The sequence below is a fragment of the Solanum dulcamara genome, chromosome 11 (assembly GCF_947179165.1).
Source record: "Solanum dulcamara chromosome 11, daSolDulc1.2, whole genome shotgun sequence".
NCBI lineage: Eukaryota > Viridiplantae > Streptophyta > Magnoliopsida > Solanales > Solanaceae > Solanum > Solanum dulcamara.
Genome location: NC_077247.1, coordinates 32737709 through 32751944, shown reverse-complemented (window position 1 = coordinate 32751944; position 14236 = coordinate 32737709).

Genomic DNA, 14236 nt, shown 5'->3' with positions numbered 1-14236 from the left:
CTTTTACAGGTGGTTACTCAGGACTCTACAATAGAATCCTACTCAGGATGGTCAGGGAGCTTCTTTTATGTCAGGCAGTAGGCCATCCCTTAATCGTACTTATTATAATTGTGGAGAAGTAGGACATATGAGGAGAGGTTGTATCCACCCCACAAGGTTGATCCTATATAGCAGTAGACTAGAGTAGTGATACCGGCAGGTTGAGGTAATAATGGCAGAGAACGTTTATAAGGTGGGCGAGGAGGAAATTAGAAAGGCCATGAAGGCCGAGGAAATAGTAACACAGGTAAAGGAGCAGTGCAGTCAGGCAGAGAGGTTGCCCATCAAGATGACAGGGCATAATTTTATGCTTTTTTAGGCAGGATATAGGTTGAGGTGTCTAATGCGGTGTTCACAGATATTATTCTTATTCATGACCGGGTGTCTACTGTCTTATCTGATCTGGGTTCTACTTACTTTTATGTATCAATATAGTTAGCATTGGTTTTAGATGTGAATTTTGATATGCTTGATGCCCCCATCCATGTTTATATCCAGTTGGATAGTGTGTTGTAGTCACCCAATTCTACCATGCTTGTTCTATTATGTTTATGACTTTTCAGACTTGGGTTGATTTGGTGATTTTAAATATAATTGATTTTGATTTGATCTTAGGCATGACTTGGTTGTCCCCCTATAATGTTTTGCTTAATTATAATGCTAACATTATAGTTCTAGAGATCCCAGGTAGGAAAAGGTTAAACTCGGAAGGGGTGTACAAGATTAAGCCAGCTAAGATCATATGTTTCATTTGAGCTAGTAAACTGGTGGGGAAGGGTTGTTTGGAATACTTGGCTCATATTCTAGCTATTGATGCAGAGTCCCCCTCTATTGAGTCTATTCCTATAATATTTGAGTTTAAGAAGGTGTTTCCTACTGACTTTCCAAGAATGCCTTCGGATAGAGATATAGATTTTTGTATTGACTTGGATTCGGGCACTCGCCCTATATCTATCCCTCCTTATCTCATGGATCTAGAAGAATTAAGAGAGCTTAAGACTTAGATCCAAGATCTCTTTGATAAATATTTCATCCATCCTAGTGTTCCCTCATGGGGTGCTACGGTCTTGTTTATTAAAAAGAACGATGGTAGTATGAGGATATGCATAGACTATCAACACTTGAATAAGGTCACCATCCGAAATAAATACCCGTTGCCTCGTATAGATGGTATCTTTGACCAGTTGCAGGGAGCATCAATATTTTCTAAAATTGATCGAAGGTTTGGTTACCATCAGCTGAAGATTAGGCCTGAAGATGTACCTAAAACAACTTTTAGAAATCGATATGGGCACTATAAGTTCTTGGTAATGTCGCTTGGGTTGACCAATGCACCTGCATTCTTCATGAGTTTGATGAATAGGGTGTTCAAACCATTCCTAGATTATTTTGTAATTATGTTCATTTCTGACATTTAGGTCTATTCGAAGAGTAAGGAAACATGCAGACCATTTTCCTGTTGTTCTGGGTGTCTTGGGAAAATAAAAATTATATGAGAAATTTTTTAACTGTGAATTTTGGATGTATTCAATTACCTTTTTGGGGTATGTGGTTTCAAGAGAATAGGTGATCGTAGATCTCCTAAAGATTGAAGCAGTCAAGAATTAGGTCTGGACTAGTTCTATGACCAAGATTAGGAGTTTTGTGGGGTTTGCCAGCTAGTACCCACTGTTTGTGAAAAATTTTACTTTTATTGCCACACACTTGGCAAGATTGATTCAGAAGGAGGTACCTTTGAATGGACTGAAAAATATGAAGAAAGCTTCAAAAACCTCAAGAGCCTTCTGACCACTACACCTATTCTAACATTGCCAGTTGAAGGTAAGGATTTTATTATTTATTATGATGCTTCACATTCAGGCTTGAGTATTGTGTTGATGCATCACAACAGTTGAAGGTTCAAGAGAAAAACTATCTGACATATGATTTGGAGTTGACAGCAGTAGTATTTGCTCTCAAGATTTAGCGACATTACCTTTTTGGTGTCAAATATAAAGTGTTTACTGATCATCGCAGTCTACAACATATGTTCACTTAGAAAGACTTAAATCTGAGACAACGAAGGTGGATAGAGTTGCTTAAAGATTATGATGTCACCATTCATTATCATACGGGTAAGGCTAGTATGGTTGCAGATGCATTAATCCAAAAACCAGTCAGTATGGGCAGTCTAGCTTGTTTGGGTGTTTCTAGGCGACCTTTATCTAGAAAGATTCACGCTTTGGAGACAAAGTTCATGAAGATAGTCATCTTAGATAAAGGTAGGGAGCTAACTCGTATTAAGGTTAGGCCCACTTTCATTGAAGAGAATAAAGACAAGTAATTTGAAGATAAGAGTATGAATGAGTTTAGAAGGAAGACGGCGTCTGGCAAAGCACAATATGTGGCTCTTAATATAGGTGGGGTACTTAGTTTTAGAGGAAGGATTTGTTTTTCCCGAGTGGATGACTTGATTCAAAATGTGTTGACAGAGTTTCATAGTTCTCGGTACTCTATCCATCCAGGTTGACCAAGATGTATCGGATTTGAAGTTGCTTTACTGGTGGCCTAGCATGAAGAAAGACATAGCCGAGTTTGTAGCTAAGTGTCAAAACTGTAAGCAAGTGAAGTATGAGCATCAAGGCCTACAAGTTTACTTCAGATGATGCTCATTCCTGAATGGAAGTGGAAACAAATAGCTATGGATTTCATGATGGGTCTTCCTAAGACCTTGAGAAAGTTTGACTCCATTAGGGTTGTAGTTCACGGATTGACAAAGTCAACCTACTTCATTTCGATTAGAGTGGATTATAATACTCAGTAGTTGGCAAAGATTTATATAAAGGAGATAGTAAGATTGCACGGAGTGCCCTTTTTTATCATCTTAGATTGTGGTAAGTTTATATCGAAGTTTTTAGGAAAATTACATGAGTAGTTGGGCAACCAACTCACTTTCAGCACAAACTTTCATCTATAGACTGATGGGCAAACGAAAAGAACAATTCAAATATTGGAAGACATGTTGAGGGCATGTGAATTTACTTTGGAGGTCATTAGCATAAATTCCTACATTTGTGTGAGTTCTCCTACAACAATAGTTGTCATTCCAGTATTGCAATGGCACTATTCAAAGAACTTTATGAAAGAGGATGTAGATCGCCCATAGGGTAGTTTGATGCTGGCGATGTGAAAATTTTAGGAGTTAATTTGTTAGAGATGCTCAGGATAAGGTGAGAAGTATCCAAGATAAGCTTCCAGCAATCCAGAGTCGATAGAAAGAGTATGTAGATCGTAAGGTAAGGGATATGACATTCCAGGTGAATGAAAAGGTTCTTCTAAAGGTGTCAACCATGAAGGGTGTGGTGTGATTCGACAAGAAGGGTAATCTTAGTCCTCACTATATTGGTCCATTCGAGATTCTTAATTGTGTAGGTCCAGTGGCTTATAGGTTGGCTCTACCGCATAGCCTATCTAGAGTCTATCTAGTGTTTCATGTATCCATATTGAAGAAGTAACATGGGGATGGATATTATATCATTAAGTAAGACTGAGTCTTATTAGACAAAGATCTTCAGTATGAAGAAGAACCAGTGATAATTCTTGATTGTGCTATTCAGAAGCTGAGGACCAAATAGATTAAGTCGATAAAGGTTAAATCTGAGCATTGTCCAATTTAGGAATCCACTTGGGAAACTATGAAGGACATGCAAGACAAGTATCCCTTGTGGTTTGACAATTCAGGTACTACTCTATTCTTGTCTTAGATCAGCTTTCCTATTTTGATCACTCTGGGATGAGTGATAAGTAAATTGATATCTATTGTAGCGACCTATTTTTGGCATTTTGGATAAGCCAATAGGGGAGGAGTTTGGACCAGAAAACTTCTGAGTTATAAATTGGAATTTTTTATCCTAGGTCAAACTTGGAAAAAATCTGAGTTAGGTGAGATGTAGGGTATTTCGATATTGGATTTGGGTTGACTTCTGAGTTTTGTTTATTTGAGCTGATAGTTGAGACGTTAAGGAATCTGAAGTCCTCAAGGAACTGAATTCGGGTCAGTAGAACTCCCTTAATTGATTTTGGCATGAAAGAGTTATTTTGGAACGTCAAGGATTAAGGGCATGTAGCGAAATAGGGACTTGAGACTCAATTTTAGAGTTTTTGTCACTGTGTAACCCGTTGTGGTATGTTTATTTCCATCATAGTGGGGGAAGCTATGGCGGGATGGTCCCGATATGGCGAGCTAGACACAGGTTTTATCGGGTAAAAGTCTCAAAAATGTCATTCTTTCTGTAATTTCATTTTTTGAGAGCTAGAAGGCGATTTGCGGCTATCCTTTTCAGTTTTCCACTAATTCTCATGCTAAAGATAAGTTAAATACTCTCCTAACTTTTATTTCTATTCTTAGAACCTAGAATCCATGGAAATTATCTTATGAGAGAGTTCTTGGCCTAAATTTAATGGTGGGAAAAGCCCTAGTTGGGTGATAGGATCATTAACTTGGCCAAGGGTTGGTATTTTGATATAATCCAAGTAATTTAGACTATGGTTCATTGATTTTTGTGTTCTTTATTTGTTTTAGACCAAGAACAAGTGAAGAGATTTTGAAAAGGAAAAGCTCAAGTTCTTAAAGAGTATTCATGCTTGGTTTTGAGATAGGTGATGGTTTATTTTTCCGTATTTGTTATGTATGCCTATTAACTGCATTATTAATATTGCATGCATGTATGTGAATAGGAAAAGAGGATATGAACCTAATGAAATGACTATTCAGGATCAATTGAATGTGATGAACCTATTACTTGATTGTGCAAGTGTGTGAACTATTCATTGTTGATTTTGATTGTGATTGTGATTATGGATATTGGATTAGGTACCATGCCGGTACATATTGGATTGGATACCATACCAGTATATATTGAATCAAATACTACGTCAGTACATATTAGATCAGGTACCACACTGGTATATATTGGAATTGGTGTGACGCTGACACACTAACTATTGAAGTGGGTGTCACGCTGGCACACTAACAATTTTGTATGGGTTCCACGAGAGGAATATCTTTGACTTTTGCATTTTTTATTGACATTGTGAACCTGTGTACTGATCCTGAATTGATAATTGGATAATGTATTATGTATATGTGTGGTTTAATATATTGTGGTTACTTTTATACATTTCATTTACTAGAATGGCCATGTGATCCTACTAGTACACTATTTTGTGTGTATAGATATTGTACTTGCTCTTTTTTATTGAGCACAGGGCATCTTCAGGCGGCTACTAAAAGACCTCAGCCAGGAGATCATTGACTTGCCAGATTCAAGGGAGAGCCAATTCTTTTAGGCTGTCATTGATCCATCTTAGCTCTTAGTCCATCTTTTCAAACTTAGACTATTTTATTTAGACTTATTTTATGTTTATTGTTTTGGGGTTGCATCCCCTTATCTTAGATTTATTACTTAGCAGTTTTTTTACGATGATTTTTAGGTTCTAGGGGTTAATTTCCATACGTTTATGTTTGTTTGGTTAGTTTCTTGAGTTTATGGGAGCTCAGATTTAAAACTATTATTTAGATGTATTTCTACATCTTTAAAGGCCTATCATGTTTTAAGATGTTTTGTTTGGGGTATAGTATTGGTTCTACCACCGAAGGATTACTGTGAGTGCCACTCATGGATCGGTCTGGGTCGTGAAAATAACATAACGTCATCACATTTATAACAAATAGATATGCTTGTTGGTAATCAACATCAGACACTTGTGAAAATCTCACGGAACAAGACATGTTTTTGATTTTGTATTTTATTTCCTCATTCTTTTTCTCATTAAGATTTCATTTACAGTCAATAAATTTAATATCATTAAGTGTTTGAACTAAAAGTCCAAAAATTTTGTATTTCGCAAGTGAATTCAACTTTGATTGAATTGTCTCTTCACATTTTGGTTAATCACATTTTTATCGATATTATTTAGCATATTGAGGTTCAATATCATCACTACTTTTCACAACTCTAGTTGGTGAACAGGTTCTATTGAAGGTGTCACCAATGAAGGGAATCATGAGGTTTGGAAAGAAAGGTAAGTTTAACCGTCAATATATCGGTCCTTTTAAGGTTCTTAAATCTAGGGTCGGTAGCTTACATGTTAGCATTGTTGCCCACTCTGTCCGGAGTCCATCTAATTTTTCATTTATGTACGCTGAAAAGATACTACGGGGATGGGAAATACATCACCAAGTAGGATTTGGTCTTGCTAGATAAGGCCCTTTAATACGAGGAGAGGTTAGTTGTTATTCTTGATTGGAATGTCCAAAGGTTGAGGAGAAATGAAATAGATTAATAAAGGTTCAATGGAAGCATTATCTTATTGAGTAATCCATTTAAAAGGATATGTGAGATAAGTATCTTCACTTGTTTGAGGATTCAGATACTACCTTATTTGCAAATTAGCTCATGTTTTTTTTATTTGATAGCTCGAAAATGAGTGATCGGTTAATTGATATCTATTCTAGAAATCCTCCCAATTATTATATGTGGACTTATGGTAAAATAATTTGGTTTAGAAAACTTTTCCAGTAGTAAGTTGGAAACTTCAGGCAAGGCTAGCTTTAGATAATTTCTAAGCAAGGTGAAATCTAGGGAAATTCGAGATAGGATTAGATATAATGTCTAAGATTGGGCTAGTTTTTCTATTAGTTGAGATGTTAAGGAGTCTGTAGGACTTTTTGGAAGTGAATTCTGGTGAGTAGAACTCCTGATATTGAACTTGGTGTGAAAGGGGTGGTTTGGAATATCAGGTTTTGAAAGTGTTTGTAAGATGGGTAATTTTTAAAAGATTTCTGAGTTTCTGTCCCGTGCATGCATCTACAGTGGGTGACACACTGCTATAGTGGGTGATTTAGTTCCTGCTATAGCGGCGGAGGTGCTATAGCGAGATTGGGCCTCTATAGCAGGGTCAGTCGCAATTAATGTAGAGAATTCCCAAAAACTGCTCATTATTCTACAATGCATTTTGGAGAAGAGAGACGACAACCTAGGGAGAAAATCATCATTTCTTCATCAAAATAATCTGTTAAGGTAAGAAAATCGTTCCCCTAACTTTGTAATTTGATTCTAGTCCTTAGAGGCGATAATTGTGGCCCTAAGGAAGAGTTTGGGGTCATCCTAAGGTGGGGAGAATCCGAGTTAATGAGGATTTTGGGGTGTAAGACCTTGGGTTATTCATAAGAATGATTATTCTTGATTTATTTATCGTAATTCACTAGTGTAATTATGAAATTGATAGTTCTAGGTGAATTATAGGGGGAAGAGCCATGTATTGGATGGAAAGAACATGAATTTGGCCTGGGGTTTGGAATTGAGTTATAATCTGGGAATATTTAGGTCATTTGTGATTGATTGTTGTATTTTTGTGTTATTTTTAGACCAAGCACAAGCTATGATTCATAACAAGGGGAAGGCTTAGGTTTAAGAGATTCCAAGGTTTAATTCTATATAGGTGATGGTTGTTTGTTTTTCAAGTTATGTAATGTGTGCAAGTTAACTAATTCTATAGATTTATTTGTACAATGCATATTTGGGGAAGCACAAGGGTGAATGTGAAATGATATCTTGTTGTCAATCTCCTGCAATGAACTTGTTTAATTTGCTCGTGAATTTAGAAGAGTGGTTGTTTTATTGTGATTGTGATTGTGTGATATATGTGACTCATTGGTTTTCTCGGGTACCATGTCGAGTAGAGATTATCAGTTGGCTCAGATACCATGCCTGGTACGAAATAATATTGATTGGCTTCGGTAGCACGGTTGGTATGGGTTTTATTAACGGTTGGCTCATGTAACACACATGGTATAGGTTACTATATAGTTGGCTCGGGTAGCACACCTGATAAATATTTGATTGTGTTTATGTGTATTGGTTCCTTAAGTGAATCGGGCTTATTTGTGATCATATGAGACATGTTTCGTGTGTTTGTTTAGTAAAGATGGGTGACTGAGAGTCCTATCATATTTTTGACTTATTAATGCATGTGTTGACCTATGTTACTAGGCTTTGGTTACTTTCTTACATTTATATTCTTGGAGTTAGCCGATGATCTCGCTAGTGCAATGTTGACTTTGTGTATTGACACCGCACTTTCTCTTTCTTTGTTGAGTATAGGACATATATAGCCTGTTGTTTCATGACCTCAACTGTGAGATGTCCACTATCTGAATCCAAGGGTGAGTTGCTTTTTCCAGGATGCCATGAATTCCTATTTATTTCTTAGTCCATCTATTCGGACTTAGACTCTTAAACTTTGTTTTCTTGTTTTGGGGGTTGTATCACCTTATTCTAGACTATTAGAGTTTTGATACATGACTTTCATGTTCTAGGGATTTATTTTCATAAATGTTTCATACGATAATTTTTGTTTATAAAACTTGATTTCTTTTAATTAAAAATGTTGTTTTAAGACTGTTACGTGTACAGGTTGGGTTGGTAATTAGTTCTCCCATCAAGGTTGTAGTATGGGTACCACTCACGCGGTTTGGGTCATAAAAAAGTTGGTATTAAATTCCTAGATTTGTTGATCTCATCGTACCAAAATAGTTCTAGTAGAATATTATGGAACAGTAGAGAGATATTTGTAATTTTCTTCGAAAGGCTACAAGACTTTAGAAAATTGTCTTCTCTTTCTTCCTTAGTGCTATAACTTTATTCCCTATAGTATCTGGCGATCTAAATTGATATTTGACTTTCTTCAATATTTTTTCCGCAGATGATTGATACTAGACATAACAGTGTAAGGACAGTAGCTCCAAGTGTGGAACCAGCAGGATGAGGATAGGACAAAGGTTGAGAAGATAAAGGGGCAGAGGTAGAGGAAGAACAACACTCGTTAGGGTTAGAGATCAGGCGGTAGCTAAGCCATGCAAAGTGACCCCTCCCCTACCCAAGAATCATATTGAGAAGGACATTGAAGTAGAAATTGAGGATGGCGTAGAACCAGAGGTGACAGCACCAATGAGGTTACATGTCTTTCCTCTATGTCATCTAAGGTTTTTCAACAGGTGATGGCGTTCCTACTTGAGTTGGCAGGTACTGTAGCCACTCCCTTTATGCCCGATAATCAGGTTTATATCACCTATCATTTTGCTATAACAGCCTTTAGGATGGATGAGGCATCGGATACACAAGTATTCTTACGTCTAGTGTTAGGCCCTGTCATGACTATAACTGAGCACAAATTGTTTACTAAGTTCCTAAAATTAAAGCCTCCTATGTTCAAAGTTACAAAGAATGAGGATACATTTGAGTTCATCTTGGACTGCTATGAGAGGTAGAGTTTGTGACTTTCCAACTACATAGTGATGCTAAGTAGTGATGGAGGGACCATGCAGAGTGTCGGTCGTTAGTCTTTCCTCCAATGATTTAGAGTCAGGCACTCACCCAATATTTATCCCTTCTTATCGCACAGATCTGATAAAGGTGAGAGAGCTCAAAACTCAGCTTCAAGAACTTCTTGATAAGGGATTCATTCATCCTATTGCTTTGCCTTGAGGTGCTCTGGTGTTATTTGTGAAGAAGAAAGATAGTAGTATGAAAATATGCATAGACTACAAACAGTTGAACAAGGTCACCATCTGAAATAAGTACCCATTGCCTCACATAGATGACCTCTTCGACTAATTATAGGGTGCTTCAGTGTTTTCAAAAAATAACTTAAGGTTAGGGTACCATCAATTAAATATAAGGCCTAAGGACACACCTAAAAAGGCCTTCAAAACTCGATATAGGTATTATGGGTTCATAGTAAAGTCATTTGGGTTGACTAATGTATCAACGACTTTCTTGATTTTGATGAATGGAGTTTTCAAATCATTTCTGAAATCCTTTGTGATTATTTTTATAGATGATATTTTGATCTACTCCAAGAGTAAGGAGGCACATGCAGATCACCTTTATTTTGTCAAGGAATCCTGGGGAAACAAAAATTATATGCTAAGTTTGCAAAGTGCGAATTTTGACTGACTTTGGTTGCCTTCTTAAGGCATGTGTTCTCAGAAAATGGGGTGATGGTAGATCCCCAAAAGATTAATGTCATTAAGAATTGGGTCCTACCTAGCTCTGTGATAGAGGTTAGGAGCTTTGTGGGTCTTGCTAGCTACTATCGTAGGTTTGTCAAGAATTTTGCTTCCATTGCTACCCACTTGACAAGATTAACCTAAGAACGTACCCTTTGTATGATCTGACAAGTGTGAGGAGAGCTTCTAAAAGCTTAAGACACTTTTGAATACTGCTTATACCTTGTCATTATCGGTGGAAGATAAGAATTTCATTGTTTATTGTAATGCTTCATATTGGGGTTTGGGTGATGTGTTAATGCAGGAATGTCATAGCCTATGCTTCAAGGCAATTGAAGCTTTATGAGAATAATACCCAACCCATGATTTGGAGTCAGCAGCAGTAGTATTTTCACTTAATATCTGGCAATATTATCTCTATGTAGTCCAGTGTGAAGTGTTCACGGATCATCGTAGTCTACAATATGTATTTACTCAGAAGGATTTGAATTTGAGATAGAAGAGGTGGATAGAGTTGTTAAGGATTATGATGTGACCATCCAGTATCATCTGGGTAAGGCCAATGTGGTGGCAGATGCACTGAGCTAGAAAACGGTCAGCATGGGCAGTTTGGCTTACTAGGGGGTGTCTAAGTGGCCTTTGGCTAGAGAGATTCAGATTTTAGCATCCAATTTCACGCAGTTGGGTATTTTAGAGAAAAAGGGAGTGCTAGTCAGTATTGAGATTAAGTCCACTTTAATTGAGTATATTAAGGCCAAACAGTTTGAAGATGAACTGTTAAGCAAGCTTTGGAACAAGGTGGTGTCTAGGAAAGCGCCAAATGCCACTCTCGATGCATGTGGAGTACTCAATTTCAGTGGCTGGATTTGTGTTCCTTGGGTTGATAATCTAGTTTAGAATGTGTTGATAGAAGCTCATGGTTTACAGTATTCAATCCATCTGGGGTAACCAAAATGTACCGAGACTTAAGGAGACTTTATTGTTGGCTGGAATGAAGAGGACATAAATATGTGTCCAAGTGTCAGAATTGTCAGCAGGTAAAATATGAGCCCCAAAGGCCTACAGTTTTACTTTAAATAATGCTCATTCCTGAGTAAAAGTGGGAAGGAATAGTATGAATTTCATGGCGAGTCTTTCTAAGATCTTAGGGAAGCATGATTTAATTTGGGTCATCGTGGATAAGTTGACTAAATTAGCTTACTTCATTCTAATCAGGGGTGATTACAACTCCTAGAAGATGGCAAGGATCTATGTCAAGGAAATTGTAAGACTCTAGGGGGTGCCCCTCTCCATCATTTCAGACAGAGGTACGTAGTTTACTTCTAAATTCTAAGGCATGTTGCACTAAGAGTTGGAAACTTAACTCACTTTCAGCATAAATTTTCATACTTAGACAGATGGAAAGTCAAAGAGGATGATTCAGGTGTTGGAGGATATGCTGAGAGCATGTGTGATTTATTTTGAAGGCCATTGGGATCAGTTCTTACCGTTGTATGAATTTCCATACAACAACAATTATCACCCAAGTGTTGATATTGCACCATTTGAGGCACTTTATGCAATAGGATGTAGATCTCTCATAAGGTGGTTTGAGGCTGGTGATGTGAAACCTCTAGGTGTTGACTTGGTAAAGGAAGCACAGGAAAAGGTGAGGGGTATCCAGACCAAGTTGTTAGTAGCCCAGAGAAAACCAAATGAATATGTGGATCGCAAAATAAGAGACATGACATTTCAAGTTGGTAAATAGTTTCTATTGAAAGTGTCACCAATAAAGAGAGCTATGAGGTTTGGAAAGAAGGTTAAGATTAGTCGTTGATATATTGATACTTTTGGGTTTTTTGAAAGTATGAGGTTAGTAGCTTACAAGTTAGAATTGTTACCTAGTCTGTCCAGAGTCTATCCAGTTTTCCATGTATCTATACTAAAAACATACTATGGGGATGGGGTGTAAATCATCAAGTGGGATGCGATCCTGCTAAATAAGGACATTCAATACGAGGAGGAGCCAGTTTTTATTCTTAATCAGGATGTCCAAAAGTTGAGGATAAAGAAAAACAGATCAGTAAAGGTTCAATAGAAGCATAATCCATTTGAGAAATACACTTGAGAAACTGATAAGGATATGCGGGACAAGTACCCTCACTTGTTTGAGGATTCAGGTACTACCTTCTTTTCGAATTAGCTCATCTTTTCTTATTTGATCAAATGAGAAATACTTGTTTGATTATATGTGTCACGGGAGAACCAATACTACACCCAACTAAAGCATACTATTAACCCTAAACATTCATTTAACGAGTGGAAATAAATTAAATAATTAGTTAAAAATTGAGTCCCTATAAACTTAGGAAATTATCTAAAACAATGCGAAAACTACTCCCTAGACCTGAAAGTCATTCTATCAAAACTTCTAACTAAAAGTCTAAGATAAGGGGATGTAACCTCGAAATAATAAATAAATAATAGCCTAAAGGTCCGTGCCTGAAAATAAGGACTAAGAACTAAGACGGATCCACGACAGCCTGAAAGAATTGGCTCACCCTTAAATTTGATGATCAGCGATCTTCTATCTGAGGTCTTTCAACAGCCGCTTGAAGATGCCTTGTATTCAATAAAAAGAGAGTAAGTGAAGTATCAATACAAAACTACAGTGTAATGTTAGCATCACGTGACCATTTTCAGTAAACGAAATATGCACAAGAAACCATAACAAAGTAAGGCAACAACATATATAATCATAACACAATTATGCCAACTCTTAAATCATTATACAGGTAAATAAGCTCAATCACATTTCAACAGTAAACAATGGTCTTCTCATGGAACTCATACCCAAAGTGATAGTATATCGGCGGGGTATCCATCATAATTGTTAATGTATCAGTGTATTAAATAATCCAATTATGTGCCGACATGAAACCCAATTCAATTGTACCGACGTGGTACCTGATTCAAATATAGTGACATGGTACCCAGTCCAATATGAATTTACACACCACAATCACAACTACAATGAATAGGCACACACACTTGTATAACCAAATAATACATTTATTCCATGCAATTTGATCACAAGATGCCATTTTAATTCATGTTATTCCTTTACCCCTAACAATATATTAAGCATGCAACACTAGTGAAGTAGTTAAAAATTACATATAACACAAATGTGAAAACACAACCATCACCTACCTCGAAACAAGCCTTGAAAACTCTAAAGAACTAGAGCTTTCCTTTTTTCAATGCTTTGGCTCAATCTTGGTCCAAAACAAACAAATAATATATATAATCAATGAATAATGGCCTGATTCACCTAGATTATATCAAAATCATAACCTTGGTCGATTTCATGATCATCTCTCCTAATTAGGTCTTTTTCTACTATTCATTTAAGGCCAAAACCTTCTTCCAAGTGAATTCTTATTGATTCTATGATCTAAGAATTGAATTACATGTTATAAAAATGAATTACTTACCTTTACCAAAGAGATCGATGGAAAACTGAAAAGAAACATCACTAAGTCTCCCTTTGCTCTTCAAAAATGAAATTGCAGCAGTAATAACATTTTTGAGACTTTTTCTTATTATGTCTGCGACTGGCCTACTATAGAGGCTACATCCCACTATAGCGGCCCCCACTATAGAGGGACTGTTCCCGCCATAGTGGGTTGCATGGAGATAGAGACTCAAAATTTATGTCTCAAACCCCTATTTCACAACATAACCTCAAACCTTGAGGTTTTAAAACAACTCTTTCTCGCCAAGATCAATTTCAGAAGCCCTACTTACCCGAATTTAATTTTGTAAAGTCGTACGGGCTCCTTAATGTCTTGGCCATCATCTCAAATAATAAAAACCTAGAAATAAATCCTAATATATTATCGGATTACCCTTGACCTCACCTAACTCAGATAATGTCCAATTTTGGTCTAGTCTCAAAATTTCTAAGTTACTACTCAAAAGATTTTAGGCCCAAATTTCTTCCCCATTGGATTATCCATAATGATGAAAAGGGGTCATAAAAATTTACCCATTGCTCATCCTTAAGTGATCAAACAATAAAAATTAGGCTAAGAAAAGAATAGAGTTGTACCTGAATCATCAAACAAATGAAGGTATTTTTGAAACATGTCCTTCTCGATTTCC